The sequence below is a fragment of the Vulpes vulpes genome, chromosome X, assembly GCF_048418805.1.
Source record: "Vulpes vulpes isolate BD-2025 chromosome X, VulVul3, whole genome shotgun sequence".
Lineage (NCBI taxonomy): Eukaryota > Metazoa > Chordata > Mammalia > Carnivora > Canidae > Vulpes > Vulpes vulpes.
The window spans coordinates 41,633,148-41,639,035 of NC_132796.1; positions in this window are offsets into that span (position 1 = coordinate 41,633,148).

The following is a 5,888-nucleotide window of genomic DNA, read 5'->3' on the forward strand; positions in this document are numbered from 1 at the left end:
AGAGGAGGGAATGAAAATCGAATTGGAAGCAGACTCTGCATGGAGAACAGAGCCTGACACGGAGCTCCATCCCACAACCCAGACATCATGACCTGAGCCAAAACCAAGAGTTGGACGCTTAACCAACTAAGCCACCCAGGCACCTCTCTTCTATGTGCTTTTTAAAATGTCCTTTTTACAACCCAAATGGAGGGGATTTGGCATCTAACAAAAATGCATACATGTTTCTCTTTTGCCCCAGCAATCCCACTTCCAGCAATTTGCCCCTGAAGATATACCTCCAACAGTGTGAAACTATATAGGCATTGAAATATGGTTAATAGGGGATCCCTGGGTGGCGCAGTGGTTTAGCGCCTGCCTTTGGCCCAAGGCGCGATCCTGGAGACCCGGGATCGAATCCCACGTCGGGCTCCCGGTGCATGGAGCCTGCTTCTCCCTCTGCCTGTGTCTCTGCCTCTCTCTCTCTCTGTGACTATCATAAATAAATACAAAAAAAATTAAAAAAAGAAGTATGGTTAATAATTGCAAAATATTGGCAAAAATATCAGTTCTTATACATAGGCAGTGGTTGAATAAACTGTGGTACATTAGTTCAATGGAGTCCTACAAAGCCGTAGAAAGATCAATGCTATGAAATGATGAGGAGAGATTCCAGGACATATGTTAAGTGAAAAAAGGAAAGTGCACAGAAGTATCTGGCCCTAAAGGGTATTATGCTGAGTGAAATAAGTCCCACAGAAAAAGAGAAATGCCATATGATTTCACTTTACATGTGGAATCTAAAAAAACAAAATAAACAAACACAGAAATAGACTCATAAATACGAAGAACAAACTGGTGGTTGACAGAGGGGACAGGGACGGGGGATGGGTGAAATAGGTGAAGGGAATTAAAAAGTACAAGCTTCCAGTTATAAAATAAATAAGTCACAGAGATGAAAAGTATAGCATAGGGAACATAGTCAATAATATTGTATGGTGACACATGGTATGTACACTCATCATGGTGAGCATTGTAAAATGTATAGAATTGTCAAATTGCTGTGTTGTATACCTGAAACTAATATAACATTGCATGTCAACTACACTTCAGTTACAAAAAGAGAAAAGTGGGGCCTGTGCCTGGTTCAGTCAGTATAACATGAGACTTAATCTTGGGGTTGTGAGTTCAAAGTCCCACACTGGGCATAGAGCTTACTTAAAAAATAAATAAATAATTTTTTTAAAAAAAGAGAAAAGTATCTACAGTATGCGACCCTTCATGTAAGAAATAAGAGGATTTAAGGAAACACATGTATTTGCATATCTTTACAAAAAGAAACATAGGAAGGATAAACCAACAACTATTAAAGTTGGTTGCCTAGAGATGCTGGGAGGGAGCAGGCTAGAAAGAATAGAATGGAGAAGTGATACTTCCTTGAGTATACTGGTTGGTATATTTCTGACTTTTGAAACCATGTTAATGTTTTACACACTTAAAAAATAAATAAAATTGGGGCACCTGGGTGATGCAGTCAATTAGGAGTCTGACTCTTGGTTTTGGCTCAGGTTGTGATCTCAGGATAATGAGACTGAACCTTATGTCCAGCTCCACGATCAGCACAGAGTCTGCTTGATATTCTCTTGCCTTCTGCCCTTCCCCTCTAAAATAAATAAATAAATAACTTCTTAAAAATTAAAAAAAATAAAATTAACAAGGATGGAGAGGATACTAAAAAGGACAAATTAACCTCCACTGTATTTCATTTTTTAAAAGATTTTATTTATTTATTTGACAAAGAGATAGCATGCATGCAAGCAGGGGGGGTGGCAGGCAGAGGAAGAAGAAGAAGCAGGCTCCTTCCTGAGCAGGGAGCCCGACTCAGGGCTCAGGGTTTGATTCCAGGACCAATCCCAGGACTCTGGGATCACGACCCGAGCCAAAGGCAGATGCTCAACTGTCTGAACCACCCAGGAACCCCACCTTTACTGTATTTCAAACACAGCCTCACTTAAGGAGAGCAGGAAGAAGAACCAACCCAAGTAACTTTTGAATATGGTATCCATTAGGCTAAAGACAAAAAAGACTGTGACAAATATTGACCTTTAGTTGGTAGACTTGTCTTCCTCAGTAGGATTACCTAGTGAATCTGAAACTACTGAATGTGTATCTTAGGATTGAGATAAGTAAATTCTTGTGGATAAAGAGAATCAGGATTCTCACTGCTGGAGAAGGGAGTTAAAAATACAGACAAGGAAAAGGCTAGGATGAACATTCTGGTGTTGGATTGTTATTGTAGATGCAGTGGGAACTCGTAGATTTTAATATATAAGCAGAAAGATAGATGTGTGTATGGAATTACATACGTGTGTGTATGGATTCACTATGTATATGCATCTATATTTACACTCTACCTCTGTTCTCTGAGAGGGCCTAGCATCAGCAACACCATAGAAGCAATGAGCACTTCTAGTACCTAGATCTTGGTTTCCTAAATGCCATTCTCCACTAAAAGGAGAAACAAAAAATGGCTGACCCCCAGGGCCATGACTGGGAAAGTACAAGATAAGCCTGAAACACTCCAATGTGCTCTAAAGGAAAGATGTACTCAAAAAAATGATGGAGATATGTCAAAAGGACACAGGAACCAACTGGAGGAGACTCCCATGGCCAAATCTAGAACAATTTGAGCATTAAAATAAATAATGAGAGTTCTGTTCAACAAATGGTGCTGGGCAAACCGGATATCTACATGCAAAAGAATGAATTTGGACTCTTACATCACATCATATACAAAAATTAACTCAAAATAGACCAAACATCTAAATATAAAGGCTTTCTTAGAAGAAAGCTTCATGACATTGAGTTTGGTGATGATTTCTTGGATATGGTACCAAAAGCACAGGCAACAAAAGAAAGAATTGGTAAATTGGCTATATCAAAATTAAAACCTTCTGGGGATGGGATGCCTGGGTTGCTCAGTGGTTGGGCGTCTGCCTTCAGCTCAGGGCGTGATCCTAGAGTCCCAGGATTGAGTGCAACATCAGGCTCCCTGCATGGAGCCTGCTTCTCTCTCTACCTATGTTTCTGCCTCCCTGTGTGTGTATCTCTCATGAATAAATAAATAAAATCTTTTAAAAAACCCAAAAACCTCTGGGGTGCCTGGGTGGCACAGTCAGCTGAGCATTCAAGTCTTGGTTTTGGCTCAGGTCGTGATCTCAGGATTGTGGAATCAAGCCCTACCTCAGGCTCTGTGCTTGGGATTCTCTCTTTCCCTCTTCCTCTGCCCCTCCCTCTTGTGCTCTCTCTCTCTCTAAAATAAATAAATACAATCTTTTAAAAACTTAAAAATTTCTGTGCATGAAAGGATACAATCAACAGAGAGAAAAGGCAACCCATGGAATGGAAGACAATATTTGTAAAATATATATCTGATAAGAAGCTAATGTGCAGAATAGATAAAGAACTTCTACAACTCGACAAAAACAAAACACAAACAACTCCATTTTAAAATGAGCAAAGGACATTTCTCCAAAGAATATATATAAATGGAGCCAATAACCACATGAAAAGATGCTAAACATCATTCATTATTAGGGAAATACCAGTCAAAACCATAGTGAGATACCACCTCACACCCATTAGAATGGCTACTATGAGTAACAAAAAACAAGTGTTGGAGAGGATACCTTTGTTGGAACCCCTGTGAATGGAATGTAGGAATGTAAAATGGTACAGCCACTGTGTAAAACAGTATGGTAGTTCCTCAGAAAGTGAAATATGGAATTACTATAGGATCCAGCAATTCCATTTCTGAATATATACCCAAAAGAATTGAAAGGAGGGACTCAAAGGGGAGCCTGGGCGACTCAGATGGTTGAGCATCTGCTTTCGGTTCAAGTCATAATCTTAGGGCCCTGGGATCGAGCCCCACTTCAGGCTCCCAGCCCAGTGGGGAGTCTGCTTCTCCCTCCACCTTTCCCTCTGCCTCTCCCTCTGCTTGTGCTCTCTCTGTCTCTCTCTCTCAAATGAATAAATTAAAAAGTCCTTTTAAAAAAATAGGGATTCAGAGGTATTTGTATACCCATGTTCATAGTAGCATTATTCACAATAGCCAAAAAGTGGAAGCAACCCAAGTGTTTATGGATGGACGAATGAGTAAACAAAATGTGACATATACATACAATGGAATATTATTCAGTCTTTAAAAGGAAGGAAATTCTGACACATGCCTGAACCTGGAGAACATTAGGCTAAGTGAAATAAGCCAGTCATGAAAGGGCAAATACTATATGATCTCATTTATATGAAGTACTTAAAAGAGTCAAATTTTTAGAGACAGAAAGTAGAATGGCAGTTGCCAGGGGCTGGAGGAGGGAATCCTGGTATTTAATGCATAGAGAGTTTAAGTTTGGGAGGATGAAAAATGTTCTGCAGATGAATGGTAGCGTCGGTTGTACAAGAATGTAAATATACTTAATATTACCAAACTGTACACTTAAAAATGGCTAAGACCGTAAACTCTGTTGGGGCACCTGGCTTGCTCAGTCAGTGGAGCATGTGACTCTTGATCTCGGGGTTGTGAGTTCAAGCCCCACGTTGGGTGAGGGGTTACTTAAAATGTTTTTAAAACGTTAAAAGAGGGGATCCCTGGGTGGCTCAGCGGTTGAACACCTGCCTTCGGCCCAGGGCGTGATCCTGGAGTTCCGGGATCCCTGCATTGAGCCTGCTTCTCCCTCTGCCTGTGTCTCCCTCTGCCTCTCTCTCTGTGTGTGTCTCTCATGAATAAATAAATAAAATCTTAAAAAAATAAATAAAACGTTAAAAGATAGTAAACTTTATGTGTGTTATATCACAATTTAAAAAACTATGCTCAGTGAGAGAAACAAGACACAAAAGATAATGTATCATATGATTTCATTTATATGAAATGTCCAGAATAAGCAAATCTATAGAGACATGAAGAGGTCAATGACATTGTCTAGGGCTGCCAAGGGCAGATGAGGAGTGACTGCTAATGGGCACAAGGTTTCTTTTTGGGGTGATTGAAATGTCCTAAAAATAGATTGTGGTGATCTTTATACCAGTCTATAAATCTATCTACCATTGCATTGTACAACTAACACAGGTGAGAGTTTTATAGTACTTAAATTATATCTCAATTAAGCTACTTTCATAAAGATAGGAACTGACATTAATCTTTAAATTAAAAGAACTCATGACTCTCATACTTTTTTTAAAGATTTTATTTATTTATTCCTGAGAGCCACAGAGAGAGGCAGCGACATAGGCAGAGGGAGAAGCAGTCTCCCCGCAAGGAGCCCAATATGGGACTCAATCCCAGTATGTTGAGATCACACCCTGAGCCGAAGGCATCCCATGAGTCCCATACTAATACAAATAAACAAATTAATAAATAAAGACATGGGAAGGAAGGGAAAACTCTTCCTTACCATAAAATCCCAGCTATACATGTAAAAGAAAATCATCACTTGGCCACCATCATAGTAGTAATTGCTTTGGGTAAGAATTACCAATGGATGCTAAATTATTTTTTAATATTTTATTTATTTATTCATGAGAGACACACAGAGAGAGAGAGAGAGAGAGAGAGAGAGAGCAGAGACACAGGCAGAGGGAGGAGCAGGCTCCATGTAGGGAACCTGACGTGGGACTCAATCCTGGGTCTCCAGGATCAGGCCCTGGGCTGAAGCCTGAGCCACTCAGGCTGCCCCTGGATGCTAAATTATTAAGTAGAAATTTGAGGAACAGTAGAAGAGTTACATAATCTCAAAGTATGTCCTTACAAGGTACTCATTTATTTTTAAAATATTCTTTCTTTCTTATTTTTAAAATTCACATAGCATATTATTAGTTTCAGAGGTAGAGTTCAGTGATTCATCAGTTGC